Raw genomic sequence first — 14,735 nt, 5'->3', positions numbered from 1 at the left:
CTATCTGCTTGATATTTCCAGAAGTATGTCCCATACAAGATTAAAATTCAATGTGTCAAGAAACTGAACTCATATGTGGTTCCTTCTTGTTTACTAGTCCTAACACTCCTGGCATTAAAAATTGTACCCTTCCCCTTCCCCTTATAATTAAATTAAGAAGCAAGTATTCTACCATTTGTGCAAACTAGAATCCTAGATATCATCCCAGGCTTGCCTTTTCTCTTATTCCTATGTTCCTGTCAAATCCTGACCTTCAGCATTTAAATACATTTCAAATTCTTCCTCTTGATGTCATATTCAGTCACTAATTCCTGACAAGTACAAAGTCTGCTTACACTGACCATTTTGCCATTTTTCAATTTGGGATGCTTTTGAACATGAAAAGGCTGATGTAAATAATTACATGAGGCTAAGTGACATTAACAAGAACTGACAAACCAAGAGTTATTGTTTTCTCTACTTGAAGATCTTACCTTATCAACCTTTGTTCCTACTCTCAACCATTCTCCTCACTCCAGTAAGTTAACTTTTAAAATGCAAACTTGTCAATAGCACTTTTATGTTGCTCTTAAGATAAACACTGCAATTCTTAGCATGGCATGTAAGGAAGGCCTTGCATGATCTGGATTTTTGTCTACATCTTTAAATATATCCTTGCTTCTCTCCATCCTGCTCACTGCGCTCCAGCTATTGGACTTCTTATCTCATTTTCTCAAATGATTGCATCCTTTAAATTCAGGATTTTGCATGAGTTGTGGCCTCTGAATGATACAATCCCCTCCTCACTTGTTGTCTAGATAATCTCTACTGATTCAAATCTTAGCTGAAAAACAATTTTCTTAGGTAACTCTTCCACTGCAACTCTGCTCAAGCCGTTTCTAAGAAATTCCCACAGTAGCTTTGACATCTCCTATTTAACCCTTCCCATATATACTACCTATTCATATAATTTTTTAACTCAAATGCCCTACTGTAATGTCAGCCCATGCATAAAAACAAGAGTTCTAAATGCATCATTCCTCAATTTATCCTTAGTAATTTAAAAAGTCCGTTCTTGAAAAAAAAAGTCTTTTTATAAAAAGCAGGCTCATAAAAGACTGAAAATAGCTACTGTCCTTTTAATATTTTTTCCTTACTTAACTTCAGTGTTTGATTTAGAGGAATGAGTAAGTATTTATCCTGATAAAGATCAGAAAAATAGGTCAATTACATTTTTGTGTATATGTCAGCAGTTTTAGTATCAAATTTCCATTACCTGGCATTTTAACAAAATTGTTGTCTCATAATGGACTCTTAACTGGCAAATCTAATAGATTCTCTTGAATCTTTTTCTTCGTCTTCTACAATACTGGCAACTATCTCTTTTCTATTTTTTTTCAAAATGCTTCTGTGCCCTGTTTTTTTTTTTAATTTTTATTTATTTATGATAGTCACACAGAGAGAGAGAGAGGGGGGCAGAGACACAGGCAGAGGGAGAAGCAGGCTCCATGCACTGAGAGCCCGACGTGGGATTTGATCCCGGGTCTCCAGGATCGCGCCCTGGGCCGAAGGCAAGCTCCAAACTGCTGCGCCACCCAGGGATCCCTGTGCCCTGTTTTATCTTCTATTCCTCTGATAACTCTTCTGTAATTTTTCTTCTTCCTTTTCTACATTTGAACTTCATGGAGATTCATTCACTCAATAAATACTTTTATGTCCACGTTTGCCTGTCATTGTTCTGGTTTGTTATTCATTTATCCATTCAAATTATATTGATCAAATGTTTCCCATGCCAAACACTTATCTATGAGCAGAATCCAACACTGAATAAAGCAAATACCATCCCTGCTGTTCTGGGATGCCTGGATGGTTCAGTAGTTGAGTGTCTGCCTTCTGCTCAAGGGTGTGGTCCCAGAGTCCCAGAGTCCCTGGATCAAGTCCCACATCAAGCTTCCAGGGAGGAGCCTGCTTCTCCCTCTGCCTGCATCTCTGCCTCTTTCTGTGTCTCTCATGAATAAATAAATAAATAAAATCTATTAAAAAAATCTTTGCTTTTCTGACTTTTCAGGGGTGTAATAATGAATAAGTAACACAAGTTCCCTGCTATTATAGGGCTTGCATTTTAGTGAGGAGGAGTGAGTAGGGGAAGAAGATATATTAATAATAAAACAAACAACAACAACATTTTTGTAAGAGATGTTTAGTTTTGTTAAGAAGACATATTATATGTTATCTTAAATAATGTAGTCAGGGAAAGTCTCTCTTAAAAGATGTAATTGAGGCTGAGACTTAACTGATGAAAATGTTGATCATGAAATCATCATAGGACAAATGAACATATCAGGTAGATGGAAATAGCAGGTACAGAGGCACTTAGGAGGTACCAGAGTTGGGCTTGCTCAAGTACCAACAATACCAGTGGTGATGGAAATTAGTGAGGGATAAATATTAATGGGAAAATCACTATTTTACTTTGTTTCTGCTCTTACTCCTTCATAGATCACAGTCAATACTTGGACTTGGTGGTTGCAAATTGCATCTCATTCCTAGATAACAATAAGCAAATACTTTTGGATTTCTTGTGTTGTCATGTCATTATTATTCAGGGAGTGGAATGTTATCCTAGGCAATTTTATTTGTTGCCTGCAAGGTTCTTTTTTTTTAAAATTTTATTTATTTATGAGAGAGAGAGAGAGAGAGAGAGAGAGAGAGAGAGAGAGAGAGAGAGAGAGAAACAAACTCCGTAGGGAGCCAAACGTGGGACTCGATCCTGTGTCTCCAGGATCAGGCCCTGGGCCAAAGGCAGCACTAAACCACTGAGCCACCTGCAAGGTTCTTCTCATTAATGGCCCTAATGTTAATATTCTCCCTAAATGTGTAAATTCCACAAGATACCTCCAGTTTCAATAGTATGTAGAAAAATAGGTTCACTTCCTATTTGGCTTCTGGATTATACCATTTAGCTCAATATTTTTCCCTCCAACTAACATGTTTTCCCCTGCTTTTGGCATAGGTCTCTATTGCCTAGATTTCATTTTGTTTAATTTTACTTATTTTAAGATACAGTTAAACATTCATTTCATTCGTATTTTTTTTCTGTACATTACCCAAAAAAACTGTACATTTAAAAAATGCTAGTTAATGCATCAAACAATTCTAAATGTCTGCTCCTTCTCAGCTTCTCACAGACCTACTAATAATTTGAATCTCTGTTGATATAACAGCAATGCCTCCAGTCCAAGTATAAGTAGAAAATGCAGGTTTGGAATTTAGGTTGGATTAGAAACCTGGGAGTCATCTCATGGAGCTAATGACTGACACAAAGGAAGTGGATAATATTGCTAAGGAGGAGAGTGGCATGTGCATTATTAAGGACCAGGAATAAATTTCTGTCTTCAGCTACAACCTTTGAAAACTTCATCCTTTGTAAACCCTTACACAGAGTTCATGCCTATCATTTCACCACTGTCATGGTTGTCAGTGGAAATAATCAGTTGACTCACCCACTCTGTCATCCAGGCTTCATGGATGGATTCTTAGACTTGGAAAATAAAACAAAGCATCTCTTGAATTACAATTGTAATGATCGTGGCACGCTGCTACCTCAACTATTCTTCATGACTCTTATCACAGTCAGAAAACATTGAGATTGCTGTAATAAAAGTTAGAGGGGTAGATGTCAACCACCTATCTCAGATTTTGTTCCACATTGCTTCCTCTAACTTCATTGAACCAAGATTTTAACCATTGCCTCCATAATCTTCTACTAGAAACTAAAGCTAAGTATATTTTTGAAGTGAGTTTAACCTCTTTTTTTAAAATTAATATGTTACTCCTAAATTTTCAGTTCCATGTTTGTACTATAATTGCATTAAGCAACTATACTAAAAATTTCTCATCTCTCACCTACCTCCTATTTTTAACCAGCTGCACAGCCTTAAAATATCTAACCTGCACTTCATTTTATTTTTATTTTTTAAGATTTTATTTAAATTCAGTACTTAACATTACTGTAATTTTAGTTTCAGTAATAAAGCCTTGTGCTTCACCACTTACATTTAACACTCAGCACTCATCACAACATAACCTGTACTGCATTTTAAATCTGTCCACTCCTTCTCATTCTCACTTCATTATCTTGTTATTCAACAAGACCTGCTAGCCATTCTTGCCTATTGCCTCATCTCTATCTTCATTTATCACATTGTGAGATACATTACCTTAAAACAACTGTGTTTCTTTGATCTACAATACATATAATGGAAAACTGCTACCAGGTACTTGCTTTAGTTAACATTTTAAATCTTAGAACAGTGAATTTCTACAATATGGTCTCCTGCTACATTTTGCTCCCCTCTTTCACTACTTATATACACATGCAACTCTAAACAATTATTTTCAACACACTTGATACTTATGCATCATATTTTGGGTACATTTCTAAAAGGCATTTCTTTGAAAAGATTTGCCTATATAAATTATCTTCTTACTTAAGTGCCTGTCTAAACTATCACCTCCCCAAGGAACTTCCCTTATTTTTCAGGAAAGTGTTTTTATTTTTTTTACTTTGATGTATAAGCAGCTATGGTATATTTTACTTATAAATTTTCATAATCAAGACACTATATTCTAGTATAATATATGCTTATTTATGGATCTGTCTTATAATTCTACTAGATTTTTAAATTCTCCAACATTAAAATATTGTTGGTTGTTGGTTTTTTTTTTTATCTGCAGTAGTTAGCATATTTGTATGCACCATGTTTTTGCTAAATAAATGCTAATATGATTTAAATATGTGAATCAAGGTCTTTTGCAACATATTCTTTCATGAAAAATGGTGGACTGTGCTGTCCATTAAGAATATTTTTATTGCCATGTAAATTCCTTAATTAATCTTGAACTTCAATCTGTCTTCTGTAATGGTTATTTTTACAGCGCATGTGGGTAAGCAAACAATTCAAATAGGAGTACATGCCTATAACGAAATGCTTTATGAATCCACTTCTTTGTTACATTGTATGTCTTATCTTTATTAGCTTCTTGTCATATTTATAGCCAATAAAAACTCTATAGCTACTGTAAAATGAGATGTATGTCTTCATCAATGGTTTAAAAGTTTTTCTAGTTTTTAAAATAAATTTTACAGAAATGAAACCATTTAACATTTGAATGTTTTTTATGTTTCAGATAATCTTTTTATTGTTTTTATCCATTTAATGACTAATAAAGGAACAATTGATCCTTTAAACAATTAATTCATGAAGAATAAGTTCTTATTTGGTAATATGTACCTAATTTGTAAAATTTTATGCGAGTTAGACTATGATAATTATTTAGCAGTTTCTCATCACATAATTACTTGTTATAATCACTGTTTAAATGATTTGATCTATTTATTAAACTACTGAAAAAAGTAATTTAAAAGACTTAATTGCTTTATATTTGAACGAATTATTATAGAATGTTTATATAACTAAAACATCTGCAAAGATTTTTAAATAATTGAGTTACAAAGGACTATATTGCCTAATTATCTTCTAGTTAAAAAAAAAAAAAAAAAAAAAAAAAGCAGTTACAACCTGGAAATCTCTAAGGAAGTAGTGGAGAGAGGACATCAATATATTAAAAAGCCCAGGTGGCTTAGCAGTTTAGTGCCACCTTTGGCCCAGGGCGTGATCCTGGAGACCCGGGATTGAGTCCCACGTCAGGCTCCTGCATGGAGCCTGCTTCTCTGTGTCTGTCTGTCTGTCTGTCTGTCTCTCTCTCATGAATGGATAAATAAAATCTTAAAAAAAAATAAAAATATATAATGAAATAAAATCCTTGATGAAAGTTTCCTTTCCCATGAAAATATATATTAGAACAATTTGTATAACTTCAAATTAAATGATGTGACTGAAGTTATGGATGTAAAAATTCTCATGTGTAATATAATCTATTGTCAATCTAATATCACAGATATTATAACGTACTTAAAGGAGTTTTGGAAGGGACAGTTTTTTTATATCTGAGGCCATTCTGTTGCCTGCATATTAGATGCCAAAGAAGTCAAAGATCTTCGAAATATTTTCACCCTGTTATGTTATTTTGTTCCTGCATAAGTAAAACGTGCAAAATAAAATAACTATAAAATATTGGAGCTACATTAAATGTACTTAAGGCTAAAGAAAATGTGGTGTCTAATTATTTTATGCCTCTGTTTATCCTATAATTTAAAAACAATGAGATTTTATAAATAGTATACTTTTAGTTTTATAATAACCTAATAGATTAGGAAACTAGAAATTTTCATATTCCATTTTATAGAGGAAAACTGTTTTTCAATAAAATTGAACATAGGCCTCAAACTCAATCATCCTCTACTTCTATTATTTTCCTGTAGATACAGAGAAAAATGGGAGAAGACATGTTGCTTAATCAAGATATACATCTTTTTAAGAATGTACATCCTTAATAAAATATAGATTTTTAAAAAATATATATCTTGATAAAATTTTCTGAGTAATTTCCTTTGTGCCATCTTCTAAGTACTTCACTGTACCTAATCTTTAAAATATTCTAGTCAGTTGGATTTAGGTATTAACTACAGTTTATAGAAAATGAGAAACAGAGTAGATTACTGTGTTAAGATTTTGACATTACTAAATTGCATAATTGGGATTCAGATCTGGCAGTCTGCCACTAAACAGATTTAATCACATCCTCACACTGCCTATTGTAGACAAAATGGACTTTTTTTTCTTTTTCTTGGACAAACAGGAAGAATTCTCTGATGAGAAGGAGCTATCTATGGAAAACAAAAACAAACAAACCTGCTACAAACTTTCTTAGCAGATGGAATAACACATGCAAAGTATCTAGGGCAAAAATGATCAAGGTATTTTCTAGAAGCAGCAAAAATAAAAATGTTGTCCGAGGCTGGAACAGAGAGCTAGTGGTATGAATTCAACAAAGTTTGATCAGTGTTTTGTATTATATCCTATGTGCAATTCACCCTTAAAAGGAAGGATATAAAATTCTCCTTAAGACCTGTCCCCACCAACTTACGTAGATAACTTTCAAAACATCCTGAACACCTGTGAATTTGACTTGAGATTTAAAGAGAGAACAGCTGGAATGCTACAGAGAGGAACGTTTTCACTTCTAACAAGGTAGCAAGGCAGAAAAAATAAAAATAAAAAAGAATAAAGTAGGGGAGGGGAACTGCGAGTAGCTGGGCTAAAGTAGAGCAGCAAAAGCCTCTGGGGTAGGAAAGTCCAGCCCTGGAGAAGCAGGAACTTTAAAAATCCACACCGGAGTTTTCCTTGAACGGAAAAGTGCTTAGCCAGGAAATCAGGAAGAATCACAGGAGGGGCAGTAAAGCCTCCAGATTCCTGGAGTCACTGTAAGAGGAGGGGCGCTGGGGGAAAGCTCACCGCAAACTGCAGTCCAGAATCAGTAAAGGGCTGGAGCGCCGCAGCCCTGGGGCGTTTGGGAGACGCCAGTGGGTTAGGTGGGCCAGCTCCGGCCGGAGGTGGCTGTGTCGCATTCCCTTTGGGTGAGGCGGCCCGGGGAATGTAGGGCTAGTGGCACAGGGCCCTGGATCCCAGGGTGCCCAAAATGAAAAAGCGGGGATCCTGCGTTCCCGAGAGACAGGTGGAACCGAGGAAGGCACAGGACATTGAGAATGCCCCTGACACTGTGCGCCCCGCAAGCTGTGCAGATCAGTGCACCCTCGCCAGTCCCCAGGAGTATCTAGGCCAGTGCGGACTGGGAGTCTGTGGTTAGGTACGTGTGGGGAGCTCGACTGCAGACCTGGAAATCTGGTCGCTGCCATTGTTGTTTTTCTTCTTCATTTCACCTTGTGCCCTCGAAAGATGGGGGTCTCTAGGGAACAAAGGCCTCCAAGGATAAACAGCTCGCACTGAGCCTGGCACCTGGCAGGGGGCGGGGCATCTCCGCCCAGGCACAGACACCTGAGAATCAGCACAGCAGGTCCCTCCCCCAGAAGAACTGATGGAAGAACAAGGGAAGAACAAGTTTATTGACCAAGCAGTGCTGGAAAGCTCCAGGACTGAGGGAAAATAGTATATAGAACTAGAAGGTCCTTTTTTTTTCCTTTTTCTATTATGATTCATTTTTTATATCAGACTAAAAATTTCCAATATTTTTTTCTCTTTTCTCACCTTAACTGCAATATTTTATCAGCTCTTCATTTTTAAGTTTTCTTTTCCTTCTTGACTTTCATATTTCTACAATTACATGTCTTAGATATATTTTTCACTTCTGGATCCCCTTCAATGTATTCAATTTAATTTTGGTAGATATATGAGATATGGGTTTTGGTTTTTGGTTTTTGGTTTTTCTGTGCCTCATTTTGTTTTACAATGGTGGAAGTTAGTACCTTCTAAACACGACCAACATACACCCAGAACCAACTGGAACACTGTTGGTTCATTCTGTGAGATTATATTGTCTCTTCCTTCCCATTCTGCCCTCCTCTTTTATCTTGTTTATGTTTTTGTGGTTAATGTCGGGGCTTTATATAAGTATTGCTGGTTTATATAAATTTGGGACTGAGCATCTTCTAACATACAGAACAAAATACACTCAGAACCAAGAGGATCACCCTCTAGGAGACCTCAGATAGACTACATTGTCTCTCCACTACCACTTCCTTACCACCATCATCCCCCCTCCCTTTTTCTTTTTCCTCTTTACCTTTTTTCTTTTTCTTTTTTCTTCTTTGTTTTTTGAATTTTTTATTTTTACTACTTTGTTATTCACTTTATTGGTCCTTTTGTTTTATTTTGTTCTGTTCTTCTTTTTCTTTTATTTTCTGGTCTCTGACCTCTTCAGAATCATCTAGGGTGTATTTTACATATGTCGTGGTTGATAGTTTTGACTCAGCCCACTCATACAGCCACTCTGCACTGGACAAAATGACTAGAAGGAAGAATTCACCACAAAAGAAAGAACCAGAAACAGTACTCTCTGCCACAGAATTATAAAATTTGGATTTCAATACGATGTCAAAATCAATTCAGAAGTACAATTATAAAGCTACTGATGGCTCTGGAAAAAAAGCATAAAGGACTCGAGACTTTGTTACTGCAGAATTTAGATCTAATCAGGCTGAAATTAAAAATATATTAAATGAGATGCAATCTAAACGATGTTCTAACTGCTAGGGTTAATGAGGTGGAAAAGAGGGTGAGAAACATAGAAGACAAGTTGATGGAAAGGAAGGAAGCTGAGGAAAAAGCAAAAGAAACAAGAGCCCATGCATGAGAAAAGGCTCAGGGAAATAAATGGTAGCTTGAGAAGGAGGAATTACATCTAATTGGGATTCCAGAAGAGGCTGAGAGAGAGTGAGGACCACAAAGAATATTTGAACAAATCATAACTGAAAACTTCCCAAATCTGGAAAAGGAAACAGGCATTCGGATCCAAGAGATAGAGAGGACCCTCCCCCCAAAAATCAATAAAAACTGTTCAACATCTCGACATTTAATAGTGAAACTTGCAAATTTCAGAGATAAAGAGAAAATTCTTAAAGCAGTGTAAGACAAGAGATTCTTAACTTATATGGGGAGAAATATCAGGTTAACAGCAGACCTCTCCACAGAGACTTGGCAGGCCAGAAAGGGCTGGCATGATATATGCAATACAGGGTATGAAATGAGAAGAACATGCAGCCAAGAATACTTTATCCAGCAAGGCTCTCATTCAGAATAGGAGAGATAAAGAGCTTTCAGGATAGACAGAAACTGAAAGCATATGTGACCACCAAACCAGCTCTGCAAGAAATATTAGGGGGTCCCTGTAAAAGAAAGAAGGAGCCCAAAGAAACAATCCACTGAAACAGGGACTGAATAGGTAATATGATGACACAAAATTCCTATCTTTCAATATAGTTACTCTGAATGTGAACAGACTAAATGATGCCATCAAAAGACGCAGGGTATTGGACTGGATAAAAAGGCAAGACCCATCTATAGCCTGTCTACAAGAGACTCACTTTAGCCCTAAGGACACCTCCAGCCTGAAAATGAAGGGGTGGAGAACAATTTACCATTCAAATGGTCCTCAAAAGAAAGCTGGGATAGCAATCTTCATATCAGATAGATTAAAGTTGATACCAAAGACTGTAGTAAGAGATGAAGAGGGACACTATATCATATTTACAGCGTCTATCCAACAAGAAGACATAACAATCATGAATACTTATGCCCCTAATGTGGGAGTTGCCAAGTATATCAATCAATTAATAACCAAAGTAAAGAGATATTTGTATTAATAATATACCAATAATAGGAGACTTCAACTTGGCACTTTGAGCAAATGACAGATCTTCTAAGCAGATCATCACCAAAGAAACAAAGGCCTTAAATGATACACTGGACCAAATAGATTTCAAAGATATATACAGAACTTTCCATCCGAATGCAACTGAATACACATTCTTCTCAAGTGCACATGGAACTTTCTCCAGAATAGACCACATACTCGGTCACAAATCAGGTCTCAACCAATACCAAAAAACTGGAATTGTCCCATGCATATTTTTAGACCATAATGCTTTGAAACTAGAACTCAATCACAAGAAGAAATTTAGAAGATATTCAAACACATGGAGGTTAAACAGCATCCTACTAAAAGATGAATGGGTCAACCAGGAAATTAGAGAAGAATTAAAAAGACTCATGGAAACTAATGAAAATGAAGATACAACCATTCAAAATCTTTGGAATACAGCAAAAGTGGTCTTAATAGGGAGATACATCACAATACAAGCCTCCCTCAGAAAATTGGAAAAAGCTCAAATACACAAGTCAACTTTGCATCTAAAGGAATTGGAGAAAGAACAGCAAGTAAAACCTACACCAAGCAGAAGAAGAGAGATAATAAATTTGAGCAGAACTCAATGAAATAAGGACTAGAGGAATTGCAGAATAGATCAACAGAACAAGGATCTGGTTCTCTGAAACAATTAATAAGATAGATAAACCTCTACTTAGCCTTATTAAAAAGAAAAGAGAAAAGACTCAAAATCACGAATGAAAAAGGAGAGATCACAACCAATACCAAGGAAATACAAACGATTTTAAAAACGTATTATGAGCAGCTATATGCCAACAAATTAGGCAGTCTAGAAGAAATGGACGCATTTCTGGAAAACCACAAATTACCAGAACTGGAACAGGAAGAAATAGAAAACCCAAACAGGGCAATAACCAGGGAATAAACTGAAGCAGTCATCAAAAACTTCCCAAGATACAAAAGTCCAGGGCCACATGGCTTCCCTGAGGAACTCTATCAAACGTTTAAAGAAGAAATAATACCTATTCTACTAAAGCTGTTCCGAAGGATAGAAAGAGACAGAATACTTTCAAACTCGTTTTATAAGGCCAGCAGCACCTTGATTCCAAAACCAGATGAAGACCCCACCAAAAAAGAGAATTATAGACCAATATCCCTGATGAACTCGGATGCAAAAATTCTCAACAAGATACTATCCAATGGGATCCAACAGTACATTAAGAAGATTATTCACCATGACCAAGTGGGATTTATCCCCAGATGCAAGGCTGGTTCAACACTCATAGAACAATCAACATGATAGATAACATCAACAAGAGAAAAAGCAAAAACCATATGATCTTCTCAGTAGATGCAGAGAAAGCATTTGACAAAATACAGCATCCATTCCTGATGAAAACTCTTCAGAGTGTAGGGATAGAGGAAACATTCCTCATCATCTTAAAAGCCATGTACAAAAGCAGCGATTCTGTGGAAAGTGCGGAGAAGGAGATTGGCTTCCAGCCTAAAGAGCTGGTGGATTACAAGAGCTGTGCTCAGAGTTGGATTTATGAGTGACGAGTGATGAGGGAGCAGACCTCAGTGCTTTGCCTGTTCCATTCCCTCTCCCTCCCATGAGCAAGGGGCCAGGCTCTTGCAAATCCAGTTATTTTTGAGAACTTCCTTATAACCTGGAGGTAACCTCTTGGAGCTGGGACCTCTTGGAGCTTCCTGTATGGTATTATGGGCCACCATCAGATTAAAATGTTTCATCCAAAAAATAAAAAGAATAAATATTGTGAAAATGTCTATGCTACACAGAGCACTGTACACATTCAGTGAAACCCCTAACAAAATACCATGGACTTTCCTTACAGAGTTGGAACAAATAATCTTAAGATTTGTGTGGAATCAGAAAAGACCCTGAATAGCCAGTAGAATATTGAAAAAGAAAACCAGAGCTGGAAGCATCACAAAGCCGGATTTAAAGTTGTACTACAATGGTGTGATCATCAAGACAGTGTGGTACTGGCACAAAAACAGACACGTAGATCAGTGAAACAGAATAGAGAACCCAGAAATGGTCACTCAACTCGATGGTCAAGTAATATTCGAGAAAGCAGGAAAGAATATCCACTGGAAAAAGGACTGTCTCTTCAATAAATGGTATTGAAAAAGTTAGACAACCATGTGCAGAAGAATGAAAGCAGACCATTCTCTTACACCATATACAAAGATAAACTCAAAATGTTTGAAAGATCTAAATGTGAGACAAGAATCAATCAAAATCCTAGAGAACACAGGCAACAACCGTTTTGAACTTAGCCATAGTAACTTCTTGTAAGATACATCTATGAGGCAAGGGAAACAAAAACAAAAATGAACTATTAGGACATAATCAGAATAAAAAGCTTCTGCACAGCAAAAGAAACAGTCAACAAAACTCAAAGACAACCTAAAGAATGGGAGAAGATATTTGAAAATGACATATCAGATAAAGGGATAGTATCCCAGATCTATAAAGAACTTATTAAACTCAACACTCAAGAAACAAACAATCCAATCATGAAATGGGCAGAAGACATGAACAGAAATTTCACCAAAGAAGACATAGATATGGCCAACAAGCACATGAGAAAATACTCCGCATCACTTGCCACCAGGGAAATACAAATCAAAACCACAATGAGATACCACCTCACAGCAGTGGGAATGGTGAAAATTAACAAAACAGGAAACAACAAATGTTGGAGAGGATATGGAGAAGGGGGAACCCTCTTGCATTGTTGGTGGGAATGCAAACTGGTGCAGCCACTCTGGAAACTGTGTGGAGGTTCCTCAAAGAGTTAAAAATAGAGCTACCCTATGACCCAACAATTATACTACTGGGTATTTACCCCAAAGATACAGATGCAGTGAAATGCTGGGGCACCTGCACCCCAATATTCAAAACAGCAATGTCCACAATAGCCAAACTGTGGAAGGAACCATTATGTCCCTCAAAAGATAAATGGACAGAGAAGCTGTGGTGTATATATACAATGGAATATTACTCAGCCATCAGAAAGGACAAATACCCACCATTTGCTTTGACATAGATGGAACTGGAGAGTATAATGCTGAGTGAAGTAAGTCAATTGGAGAAGGACAATCATCATAAGGTTTCACTCATATGGGGAATATAAGAAACAGTGAAAGGGATTATAAGTGAAAGGAGGGTAACTGAGTGGGAAAAATTAGAGAGGGAGACAAATCATGAGAGACTCCTAACTCTGGAAAACGAACAAATGGTTGCAGAAGGGGATCAAGCAGGAGGTTTGGGTAATGGGCCCTGAGGAGGGCACTTGATGGGTCCTCCTATAGTATCACTGGGTGTGATACTATATGTTGGCAAATTGAACTTAAAAAAAACAAATGAAAAGAAGAAGGAAAGAAAGAAAAAGAAAGAAAGAAAGAAAGAAAGAAAGAAAGAAAGAAAGAAAGAAAGAAAGAAAGAAAGAAAGAAAGATGAAAAGAAAGAAAAGAAAGAAAGAAGGAAAGAAAGTTAAAAAAAATTCTCCTTAAAATACTTGCTTGTTCTGTATTTCACTTAGATCTGCAACATAAGGATATAGTAGTAACGCTTTCATAAGTTTTCTATCAAAGAAAGTTGAATTTATCCTGCAACAGACTGTGACACATTTGAATACGCAATAAATTTTAGCAACTGTTCTTACTTTCTAGTCTGGATAAGCCTCTGAGTAAATATTATTCCACTTTTAATTAGAAAAATAGGTGGGTGTTTAGGGGCACCTAACTGGCTCACTCTTGATCTCAGGGGTGTGATTTCAAGTGAGTTTAAGGCCCATGTTAGACATGGAGCTAACTTTTAAAAAGAAAAGAAATAAAAGAAACAAAAGAAAAAAAATAGAAGAAAGGAGAATAGGTGTTTATTTCTATAAAATGAAAAGGAAAATAAATGCTAGCAAAATGAAAAGTAGTATATTCTCCAAATCAATGGCATTTGAAAAGATTTAAAAATGCATTAATTTAGCAAATTTTAGAAAAACTAGAGAAAAATGAAATAAAAGCAAATGTTTAATGTGATTCCATAAAATTGTCTAAATACAATAAAAAAGAGTAAAGATAAAGTTAAATAAAAAGAAGAAATCAAACATGAACACAAATCATATGTGATGTGATTGAATGAGTATTAAGTTCAATTATAATTGCAACCTGAAATACTAATTGAGTTGTCAAAAATGTATCATTCTGCAAGAAGTGTACAACGTTTAAAAATAAAGCAAACCGAGAGTAAATAAACATAAATATTGAAAATAATATTAATTTGAATTTTTAAAAATTAATTGATTGTATCATATTAAATAAAAACCTCTTCTTTAAGATTTATTTATTTATTTATTGAGACACACAGAGAGGCAGAGACACAGACAGAGGGAGGAGCAGGCTCCACGCTGGGAGCCCGACGTGGG

This window comes from Vulpes vulpes, chromosome 6 (genome assembly GCF_048418805.1).
Source record: "Vulpes vulpes isolate BD-2025 chromosome 6, VulVul3, whole genome shotgun sequence".
NCBI lineage: Eukaryota > Metazoa > Chordata > Mammalia > Carnivora > Canidae > Vulpes > Vulpes vulpes.
This window is presented reverse-complemented; position numbering follows the sequence as displayed.